This window comes from Eupeodes corollae, chromosome 3, assembly GCF_945859685.1.
Source record: "Eupeodes corollae chromosome 3, idEupCoro1.1, whole genome shotgun sequence".
Classification (NCBI taxonomy): domain Eukaryota; kingdom Metazoa; phylum Arthropoda; class Insecta; order Diptera; family Syrphidae; genus Eupeodes; species Eupeodes corollae.
Window position 1 is genome coordinate 34404232 of NC_079149.1, and position 12550 is coordinate 34416781.

The following is a 12550-nucleotide window of genomic DNA, read 5'->3' on the forward strand; positions in this document are numbered from 1 at the left end:
ATGATTTACCCGTGGGTTTAATACCTTTAACCCTATTCGGTATAAAGGTTTCCTTTCTCAGATGAATCATGCTATAAATCATATCTGCACTGGAGTCTACGTCGCTACCGAGGAAGCATAGCGGGCAGTTAAAGATCGTGAAGAAATTATTGAGACCGTCCGAGTTATCTTTCTCGTAGTTTCAGTAAATTGTCAAATGTCAAAAGATCGCAGCTTCCAATTGGCAAAAGCCAGCTATTTTTGCTGCTTTCCCAAAGAGCTGAGCCCTGATTATGGAATTCGTTTTGCTAGCGTTTTGAAATCGACCATTTATTGAATTCGATGGCGAATTTGAAATGTCATAATGTTTGTAGGCGAGTTGAAATCCGACAGCTTTTTTTTGGCGGATTCACAGGCGAAAGAGTGTTTATTATTATTCACTGTTCGATTTCGTCGATTCTTTCTTGATGAGTTAGTTTTATTTTTTGATGTTTGTAATTTATCCACAATAAAATATAAAACTTTTAAACTTAATGTTGTTTATTGAATAAATCACCACTAATTCCACAAATTGAATCAAAACAAAACAAAATTTGTGAAAAGCTCTCAAACCAAGTGTCAAATCACTAGAATGTAATAAGAAAAAGTCAAACTAAAAGTGTCAATTCACTGGAATGTAGGAAGAACTATTTTCGCTTTGCCGCGAATTCGTTAATAATGAAATACGACGCGAGTCAAATTTGAAAGATCAAATTGAAAACGACCCGCCGCGTACCTCATACTCAGGCCCATGCATTTTTTCCAAATTGGAAAATTAAAAAAAAAAAAAATGTTTTTATTGCTGTATCAGTAAAATCTTGAGCCATGATTTCAGTTCAAAAATTAGACACACATTAATTCCTTTTTATATATGAACAAGTATCTAATTGCAAGAAATACCTATCTATAGCACATATTATAATAAACTTCTTATTAAAACTTTCCGTACCTTCAAATTTTCACTCAAAAAGTAATAACAATTTAAATAAGTTTTAATTTCTTCATTACTAATTTGCTATTCTTCACGTCACGCTCTAAATTCTCCTGAAAAAATCGCAAAATCTTATTATTTTTACACATAAATTTGTAAGGTATCTATCAAAAAATGTAAATTCATAATAAATATTATTTTTGTAAATACCTATGCATAAATATTATAAACATATTGATTCAATTTCCAAGAAACCCAAAAGACTTATAAACCATCATAAATCAAAAATTCTCTTTAGAAAAAAAAAACACACAAAACATCAACAGAACTAATAATAATTCCAAAAAATAAAAATTCTTAAATTTTTATTAAATAAACAATAAATAGGAATCTATTAAACGTAGATATAATATAATTCTATTAAAAATGGAAACGCAAAACAAATTAAAAAAAAAAGAAAGAAATAAAGAGTAGGTATAAAATGATTCATAAAATAAATATCTAATCGCATTAAACGTAGAAAACAAAAACACAAGAAGTATGTAGGTAGGTAAGATAGATACTTATACCTTTATATTCAAAAAAAGAATAATATACATACCCATCATAAATAATTGTGGTTTTCTTTTATTTATTAGTTCCTTTAAGTCTGATATGGTATCCAATTAGAAAATTAAAACATAAAAGAACTCGACTCGATTTGCAAATCCAAGTACATAGGTATTCCTCTATATAGATACATATCTACCTATAAAAGGTACTAATCCACTTAATGCATTTTTGCTGGTTTGCTAAAAATGTATCTTTTATAAACACACACTAAACATACTCAGACACACACGCAAATTAAAGCCACGCACAATATGTGTGTGAATTAATTATTATTTTTTTTTAATAATTTTCACAGAAATCACCTCAAAACAATGAAAATTTATTATTTCAATCTGTCGCGAAATGGCGAACAAATATTTTTTCCAAACTAAATAAAAATTACATAAAAATTTCAATTGAAAATCTCATCATCATCAACAGGGAAAAAAAAACAATCTACGAGATACAATAATTTGTATACATATATGACCTGACCACCATCATCATCATCATCATCATCTCGTATAAATAAAACTCTCTTATATTTTGATGTCGACCGACAACGACAGCGAGGACGACTAAGCGACGAACAACGACGACGACACGACAACAACAACGGCGACGCACATTTTACAGATTAATTTTTATATCTTTCTTTTTTTTTCAAAATTTGGTTTGAATTTATTTTATAAACATTTTATTTCTCACATCCATCCATCCATCTATTGGAATCACTCACATTTTAAAAATCCAAGCCAATTATTATTTATAAAAGGCAAAAAAGATACACAGATACACTTTATCAAGCCACACTAAAGATACAAAACAAAAAATTATAATTTTAATAATTTTATCGTCTTCTCGGGAGTTTAGGTTAATTTTTGATGGTAAACTTCTGAAGATATGTTGATGTTGAAATATAAAATCTTACGAGGAGTATCTTATAGATATTAGTACTCGAGAAGACGAATGATGGTAGATGTCTACTTAAGCCAACAACTTCTCGCAAAATGGAACTCAAATTAAGAGAAATATATAATTCATCTAAATGTATCTTAAAGATACACAAGACAAAAATCGACAAAAATTTAGTACAATTTCGGTATTTTTTTTTTGTTTGTATTCTTCTCGTGTCGTTTTCTTAAGACAAACAAAAAACAAAAACAACAAACAAAAATGTACTCTCGTATCTCGTAGGTACTGTATCTTCTTGTTGGATTGCGCGTCTCTGAATTTGAATCCGAATGCGAATTCGAATCCGAATTCGACGAATCTGAATCTGAATCTAAAGAAGTACACAACTCTAAAGATTTTCTGTGTTCAAGTGTGCATGTGACATAGCAGAGGGGCAAACACTACACTCTTCGTGTTCTTCGTCTATACCACCACCATCACCATCATCGGGCCCCGCACTGCTTACCACACTGCACCGCACCGTATTCTATAGTTATGGTGTGATCTCTGTCTATAGAAGTTAGCTTCTTCTCACTTCCTCTTGAGGTTGTTTTATTGGGTTTTCTTTAATTTATTCCGACCCTGTTGTTTTTTTTTCTTACATTCGTTTTGCACTCAATTCACATATCACGATTACGAGATGACAATTTTTTATTTATTCCTCCATATTCATTTATAATTATTATTATTATCGATTAGAAAGTGCAAAAGATACAAGATACATCAATCAGTCAGAGTTAGAGTCGAAGTATTTATTTAAAAGTTACACTTTTATATCAAATACACAAACCGGAAATAACTCATCGATACACTGTACACATCGCACGCTGGCTGACGCTGACGCTGCTGCTGGCTGAGTGAACTACCTATCCACTCTCTTAAACGTCCTATACACGTCCTACCTACAAAAGCTATACAACAATAAGTATCTATAATAAATTGTTGTAAATTATTATAGATTTTCTTTGTTCTCACGATACACTGACTGACTGAGGGGGTGTGTGTGTTTGTGATTGGAAAGCCGGGCGGGGGGAGGGTAATGTGTTGGATGGGGAGGTGTCAATTGGGGTTAGGTCTATACAAGTAGATATACATAGATAGATATTGTATCTAGAACTCTTTTCGATATAATTTTCTTCCTTTCATGTGGAATTATCGAACTAAACTAAACTACAAAACGCGCTATGGAAGTTATCGTTGTTGCCGTTGTCGTTGCCTTTTGCCGCACAGTATAACCAACAGCAACAAAATAAAGAATTAAGTAAAATAAAAACAGTCAAAGCGAGTCAGCAGAGTCACAGTACTCACAGTACTCATAGTACAGCCAACCTACTGCACCGCACCGTTCAACGAATGGAATGTATAGAGGCAGGCAGGCTGGCAACCCACGAAGCAGTGTGGAACACCATACTACTATCACCATCATCATCATCATCATTGCCGCGGCAGTTTTGTTCCAAAGAACCAAGCACTAGTACCCAGCAATGGCAATGGCAATCCTGTCCCAACCTAACCGACCCCGAGTCGAGTCGAGCTGAGCTGGAAATGTGTACATTTCTCTCTTTCTCACGCGCGCAGTACTCCTATAAAAGCAAACCACTTTTATATTATCTTCATAATAATTTTTTTTTTCTGTTATTGTTCCGATTCCAATTCGATGGTGGTGACTCTCTACTCTGTACACACAACACAACACACAAAATGACGACGATGACGATGACTACGACGACGACTTCACAGATACAAAACTCACAAAAGGTACAAAAACGCCACCAGCAAGCAGCAACAGCAGCAGCAGCATTACCATCAACAGCAACAGCAACATAGCAATATACGAGAAGAGGTAGAGGCAGCCAGCAGCACCCCGAACTAAATCCGATGTACACTCGTACTTTATATGTATGTACCTACAATATAATATGCCTCAACCCCATGTCCATTCCCATCTTCACAAACGAATATCATCATCATCATCATTGGTTTCCCTTCATAGACCATGCATGCACCGAATGAGGTGCTTCGCACTGTTCCTGTACCCTACTGCCTATACCTACATACTCTACTGTTGGAGCTGATACTGCTAAACCTTTCTCTGCCCACTCCACCACCATCAACGGCAGAGCCACCCGTCCATTTGGCTTTGTCCGTCCACCCGCCTCTCACATGTATAAAGCTGGTGCTGCTGCGGGCCTGGTCTCTGGATGATGCATGCATAAAAGTACCTATGTTTCATGTGTAATTTATGTTTCCAAAGTAGGAGGTGGAGAGTAGTGTATAGAGGGCAACAACAGCAGAAGCAGAAGCAGGCCAGGCCGGGTGAGCTGAAGTGAAGGCTGAGCAGAGCATGAGCTCAGTTAAGCCCCAACTTCACCAGCGCCAGTTATATTCGTGGGACTCACAACAAACACAACGCAACACACATAACCTCAACTATGCGAGCAGAGCATAAAGTGTTGGCCTGGGAGTGCAAGTCGTAGGTATTTATGCTTTAAAAACTGTTTTCTTGTTTTAAAATTATTTTATTTCTTTTTTTTTTGTTTCAAAACATTTGCCGGAGCATGCCAAAATGGTTCTTCTTCCGTTTGTCCATCCATCCTCGCGCGTCTTCCTCTTCGTCCTATAATCATCAGTCAAAAGAAGAACAACGTTTTTTCTTTCGTTAAAAAACATCTAACACTGCGAGACGAATATTTCCACCCAAAAACCAAAAAGAGGAAAAATAATTTTTGAGAGGAACTTGCTCCTGCGTTTAAACTTTACCAACGAAAAACCAAAAAAGAAATCATCTTCTAGAGCAATGCATTTCTGGAGTATACGACGCGTAAGGCCGCAACAAAGTTAACGAACGAAGGACGGAGGGAATCAAGTCTTATGGAAATAGTGTTATTCCATAATCGCATACAGAGTTTATTTTAATAATTATTGTTCGAAGTTATAAATAAGTAGTCTTTCTAAACAATTTTTATAAATGTTTAAATACAATTTAGCAGAAACAGTTTTCTTCGATTGATTGATTTTCAGCCTTGCTCGGCCTTGACCAAATGATACAAACAAAGTTCCAACGACCTTGACTGAGTGCGAGAAATCATAATAACTCTTTTTTAGTAAGTGACAGAAAAGTATTGATTATGTTTGTTGTTTGTTTGTCAGCTGTTTTTACAGTGAAGAAATCAATTTTCCAAAACAATCATTTGAACAATATTATTATATATTTTATTGAAACTTTTTGGAATTAATGGCAAAAGGACTTTAGAAAGGTCATATGTGTAAATTGTGGCCTAAATATGACTGAAAAAGTAAGGAAAGAGTGAGGAACAATCTCATATATTGATTTTTCTTTGTTTTAAAAAAAATCTTTTTTAAATTGCCAAATTGATAAAGGATGTAGTTTTTGATGACCTTGACGTCTTTCACGAGCTTAAATAAATACGAAAATAAATTAAGCGAAGCTACAGCTCGTGGAAGAACAGAGCCTTGGGAACTATTGGCGATAAAAGAAGTCTTGTCCTGGCCTAAAAAAACGTGATATCAACATCTGATATCCGTATTTTCTCAGATAGTCAGGCCGCTATAAAATCTTTGGACTCTGTCTCTACAAACTCTATAACAGTCCATAACTGTCGATCATAATAATGGAGATGGCACAGCAGTTTAATATTCATCTTTGCTGAGTGCCGGGCCATAGGGACATTCCAGGTAACTGTCAGGCAGATGAACTCGTCAGGAACGGTACAGTGCAGCCTATTCTACCACATTAGGCACACACTGGCATACCAATCGCTACTTGTAAACTGTTGCTATGGCAAACGCCAGGTGGAACAAAATCCCCATGTGTCAGGTCACAAAAAGCATCTGGCCAACACTAGATCTAAATCGTTCAAGGTGCTTGCTATCTATGAGCAGATTGCATATAAGCTCGATAATAGGTGTCATAACCGGACACTGTCTAATATGAAAGCAGACCCCGCGGTTAGGCGTTTTCTCAAATGACTTTTGCAGAAGCTGTATGGACGGGGAAGAGGAGGAAACAGTTCTTCACCTTCTCTGTACATGCCCTGCACTAGCTAGGAGAATTCTCCTTTAGCGATCTAAACGATCTAAATTATATCAGCATAATCAGCCTCTCACGTTTCATAAGGGTCTCAAACTGGTTCCATTGAGCTTAGGAGGAAGCCTCAAAATTCATGTGGTACCATAATGGGCGATTAAAATGGCCTAAGTGTGTCCGTTTTCCATCATGGACAGCCACTTTAACCTAACTTGAGTGGGAGTAATGTCAGGAATGGAGGGGACCTATAGTTTTAATTTCTAATCTCAAGGGCTTATTTGAGAAGCGCTATTGGAGGATTAGTCAATTTTTCACAAGAGTCAATACCAGTCAAACATTTTTTGGTTGCACACAATCATGATAGTAACCATCACGAGCTGTTCCACAAACTTACCGACCTTAGCCTTAAAGGTTTTCGAATAATTATTCTGTTTCCGAAGAAAAAATTGAAAGCAGTACAGGTGTTATAGGTTTAACTTTATCTTCAATAAATCCGTACAAGTAATAGATTTCGTGGATGGTATAGAAGACATCATTAGTCACACTTTTGATAAGTATTAGTCATTAAGTAAAAAATGATAAGAGCCAGTATTCGTTATCAACTATCAAAGAAAGCTTTAACAAAACAACGGAACAAAACGTCACTATTGTTAGAAGCTATTTACTTCAAAGTAGTTCAACTATCGAATTTTCTGGTAGGGACATGACAACTTTGAATTTAATTTTTGAACGCACCATTTCACTGATTCTGGTCAATTTATTCAGTGAACTCAACATTTGTATTAAAGTAAAGTAAAAGGCTTAGGCTTTAGAAAAGGTGATGCGCTGTTATGTGATTTCTTTAACATCTTGCTTGGAAAAAGGGCAGAATACCACGTCAACACTAGAGGCATTATATTTTAAAAATCTGTCCTTATGCTGGTGACATTGACAATTCGGAAGAACTCAGCGTTATGTCAATTGGGCTTTTGTGAGTATTGAGGCAGAGGTGGCAAAAATGGGTTTAACGGTTAGTGAGGGCAAAACGTCACCATTGACAGACGCAACTTTAAGGTAGTTAAGGACTTCGTCTATCTAGGCTCCGCTATGAATGCAAAAAACAACACCAGCGCTGAGATCAAACGAAGAATTACTCTTGCTAACTGCTGTTTATTTGGGCTAAGAAATCAATTGAGTAGCAAAACCCTCTCTCGAGCGATCAAAGTGTCACCTTATAAGACCCTCATCATCCCTGTCCTGCTATTAGGTGCAGAAGCATGGACTATGACAAAAGCGGATGAAGGCACTCTCGTTTCAAGAGAAAGGTTCTTCGCGTGATCTTAGGACCCGTATGCATACAAGGTGAGTGGAGGAGACGACGGAACGACGAGCTGTTCAGCGCCGTAGACTTAGCGAGAAGGGTAAAAGTTTAACAATTGAAATAGCTGGGTCACGCAGAGCTCTGGAAACCAATACTCTGACCCGAAAAGTCTTTGAATCAACACCCACAGGACAGCGCAATAGAGGAAGACCGCTGTTCAGGTGACTCGCAAGTGACCTCAAGCAACTTGGAACGTGAAACTGGAGTTTGGTCCCTATAAATAGATGGAGAAGTTTGTTGCGTGAGGCCCTAGCTCACACAGGACTGTAGCGCCAAATTAAGTAAGTTAGTAAAGTAAACGATTGTGTGTAAATTATAAAAATTTTAGAACCAAGTTCGGAGTCGGTGAATGTAACTTTAAGAGTTTTAACTTCAATTTTTATTCTCGTTTTAGTTTTTGAGTCTACAAATTCATTTTTTAATATTGTCGTATCAGTGAAACAACGGGATGGTCGAAGTTTCGAAAATATCCTTGCCATTAAAGCGACCGTAAAAACAAAAAACAAAACGATTCAAATCAATCAATTCTACTGCGGTGTTCTCAAGAAATAGGAAACGCTCAAACCACACTACGGCGTATTTTGCGTAAAGTTCTTGGTGCAGACAGATAAAAGATCAAGCTGAGTCAAGAACTGACGTGTCGATGGATTTATTTGAAGTGATGTACGTTCTCCGATTGGGCTCTGGATAAAATGTTCCATGATGATGATTTTTATCACAAAATCTTCTTTAAAGACACAGCTTAATGGGTTCGTAAAAAATGTTTTACTAGTCGGGTAAAAAACACACTCCATGAATCACAGTATGGTGCTATTTGCGTGCCAGCGGCGTTATTCGAACATAATCGACAATAACGATCGTCAGGGTACTGATTATTTTTAAACCCGAATTAGAAGATAAGGACATGGAAGGCATGTAATCTTAACAGAATGATGCCACACAGCTAAATAAATGGTCCAGTTGATTGGGCTCAAGAATATTTTCTGCGTGTGGCTGAGTCAACGTGAACTAAATCGAGTTAAATTCATAAATGTCCCGATTGTTCTTCAAACTAATGACAAAGTTTTTGAAATATCTCAACACATTTGCAGTTAAAAAAACTGTCCCTTACTTATAGGAAAACCTTTTATCTTTAAGTAAGCAATTACATGCCAAAACTTAGTTGAGATCTGGGACCCTTAATGAGTAGGGACCTGTTGATAAACATTGATTTCGGTTGAATAAAATGACGTTATGGTATTTCCTATTTTAAGAGAGCTTAAAAACACGCTGTCATCTTTTGACATTTGAGAATTTTAAACATAACTGTTACTAAAAATGGAGAGAATTTGTCGGTCGCCAATATTAAAATTGCTTGACAAGTTTGAGCTGTTTGGAAAAGTTAGTGATGTAAAGAGTAGAAACAGTGCGCGTCGCTGATAATGTTGCTTGTATGAAGCCCGTGTTGTTGAAATTCTAAGTTACGCAATCCAGCCACGAACCGAAGCCTGCAAGGACGATCAGGGAAATATCGTAGTGGAACCGCAGACTATGTTGAGAATATGGAAAGACCACTTCTCTTAACCTCTAAATTGCGCCAACTACAGAGGCAGCAGCCTCCTTAACATTGCATATAAGATCCTCTCTGCCGTATTATGTGAACGTCTGAAGCCGTTCGTCAACAACCTGATAGGTCCTTATCATAGTCACTTCAGACCATCACTATCGACCATATATTCACACTACAGCAGATCTTGGAAAAAAACCCAGGGCCTTCAAATGACAGCATCCATAGGGAAGAGCTCTACAGAGCAATGTCTAGTTTTGGCATCCCTGTCAAACTTATCCGTTTGTGCAGAATCAAGGTGGGAAAAGATCTCACCGATTCATTTGATTTCAAAAAAGGGTTTTAGACAAGGCGATGAACTGTCATGCGACTTCTTCAATATCGTTCTAGAAAGAATTGTGCAAAACTCCACCGTCAACACTAGAGGCACAATCTTCAAAAGGTCCATCCAATTACTCGGAAGGGCAGATGATATTGACATAATTGGAAGATCAAAGCGTGATGTCAGTGGAGCGTTTTTGAGCATTGCGACAGAAGTGAAGAAGACCAAGTATATGCTGTCATCAAAAAAGGAACAACGACGTCTTGGACAAAACGTCACCATGGACAGCTATAACCTCGAGGTAGTTAAGGACTTTGTCTACCTAGGCACCACTATTAACACAGACAACAACACCAGCATTGAAATCAAACGAAGAATAACTCTTGCAAATCTCTGCTTCATGGACTTAGAAGGCAAATAAGTAGTAAAGTCCTCTCTCGAGCATCTAAAATCACCATATATAAGACACTCATCATCCCGGCGCTATGGCGCTAAGGCCTGGACCCTGACAAAAAAATGAGAGCGTCTTATGATGCTTCGAAAGAAAAATTCTTCGGGTGATTTTTGGTCCCGTACGCATAGATTGAGAATGGAGGAGAAAAAAAAACGACGGGCTGTACAGCGACACTGACCTAGTTAACAGAATTAAAGTTCAACGACTTAGATGGCTGGATCATGTAGAGCGAATGGATATCAACGCTCCAGCCCGAAAGGTCTTCGAATCCAATCCCGAGGGACGGTGCCGTAGAATAGACCGCGACTCAGGTGGCCCAAGCAGATGGGTGAAGGCTTCAACCAAAAATATTACGTAACTTAAGTCCTTAATGGTTGCGGTAGAATCTTGGCTGGTTGTGATCTTGAAATGCATCAAAATTTTACGAATTTTCATTGATAAAGTGATCGGATTAGATCTCTGCAAATATAAGAATAATTCTCGAAATGTCTCTATATTCTTAACGTGTCACTTTTTTGGTACGTTTTTTGAGATAATGGTGTAAATGCTACTTATTTAAAAATGTAACTTGTTCAACTATAACTGTATAAGGATTGCGCAACAAAGCTCTAATAATTATTTTTAAGTCCGAAATTGGAACAAATTTAGGGAAACGACATTCATTTGCATCAAGACAGTTCTACCGCACAAAAAAGCGAAACAATCCCAATTTTGCAAGAAAAGTTTCCTGGCCGTGTATAATTTCTCAAAGAGGTTCCTCAATCGATGAAAGAACTTAAAGTTATACTTCGTGAAATTATGGGGAAGAATAAATCCGAAAATGAGTGTAACATGGCCTTGAAAAATTTTATGAAAAGGATACGGTGTTGCCACCTTCAATTGTCTTACTACGTTTTCCATTGATTTTTTTTTTTTAGATTAAACATTTTATTTCTTAAAATCCAAATAAAAACAATAAGATGAAAAGAAATATGTGACAAAAATATTTTTATAAAAAATAGAGTTATTGCCACTCTAAGAAAAATTTTACATTTATTAATTAAAATGGGTGGGGTGACCCTTAAAAGAAAATTTAAAAAAGAAAGTTAAAATATCATACATTTATGTAATGCATACAGAAATTAAATTAAATTGAAGTTAAACATTTCAAGAAAACATCAGGTAGATCCATTTACAAAAAAATTAAATACTTTCATTATCAAGACTAAGGAGCCAATATTTAACTTGTTTTATAAATAACAAATGAGATGTTTGCATCCTGATAGAATGGGGGAGTCTATGAGGAAACATTATAAAAATTTCTAAAAGCGGTTGTTCGATATACCGGTATAGAAACTTGGTTTAAAAAATTTCCACGTAAAATATAATTATCAATTATTCTAAAATTAAGATTACCTGATCTTTTAAAGAAAATTTTTAGAACTTTATAAAAATACATATGTCTCACTGAAAGAATTTTCAAATCTCTAAAAAGTGGAAAACTAGGGACAAGCGAGGCTTACCACATATTTTCTTCAGAACACTTTTTTTGCAAAACTAATAAAGGTTGTATTTTGTTATAATATAAACCTCCCCAATAAGAAATTCGATATTCTAGTTTCGAATGAAAAATGCCATAATAAATTTTTAGTAGCAGTTTGAAAGAGCAAACTTTACGCAAAAAGAAGAAGTTTCTAAGAGTGCACCGAAAATATTGTCTAAGATTTTCTGTGTGGTTATAAAAACTCACTCTAGAATCAATTATTAATCCCAAATACTTGAATTCATTAACTATTTCTAATTTGAAGTATTTATCACTAAAGCTCATGGAATCCGTAAATGTTGTGGAAGTAACCATAGGATTACAGGTGCAGTTAAAAAGCTTGAATTTTGGACACTAAGTAGCGTGGAAAAAGAGATCAGCATTAACAATCTTTCTGCCAGACAAACTGAAAAACATTATCTTGGTTTTAGAACTTATTATCAATTTGTGCTCTGCAAACCAGATTCTTAACAAGCTGAGATCCCAATTTATATCCGATATAAGATTCAGAAAACTATCTGTACCATACGAAAAACCAACATCATCTGCAAAGGCTGTAAGAGAACCCTTAAAAGGCAAACTGAATAAAGAATTAATGTATACCAAAAAAAGTATTGGTCCTAAAACCGAACCTTGTGGAACTCCCAAATCGAATGTCTTTATATCACTCCTAACACCATCAAATTTCACTCTTTGGGCTCTTAAATTTAAATAAGATCTTAGCCAAGCATTAATGAATCCTCGAAACCCAGCACTTTCAAGTTTGCTAACCAAAATTTCGTGATTAACCATGTCAAAGGCTTT

The 12550-nt window shown here is 36.0% G+C and overlaps 1 protein-coding gene across 3 annotated transcripts in view; it reads right to left on the reverse strand.

Moving 5' to 3' along the window:
• The window catches only part of LOC129951552 (bromodomain adjacent to zinc finger domain protein 2B), a 126510-nt gene that overhangs the window by 83980 nt on the left and 29980 nt on the right, over positions 1-12550 (reverse strand). The window contains exon 1 of one of the 3 annotated variants that reach the window (XM_056063765.1): positions 1551-2872. The exons of the other annotated variants lie outside the window; for them this stretch is intronic. The gene's annotated coding sequence lies outside the window, so the exon portion shown is untranslated. Of the gene's footprint in view, positions 1-1550; positions 2873-12550 lie in introns of those variants that run through there. 3 annotated transcript variants of the gene reach the window in all.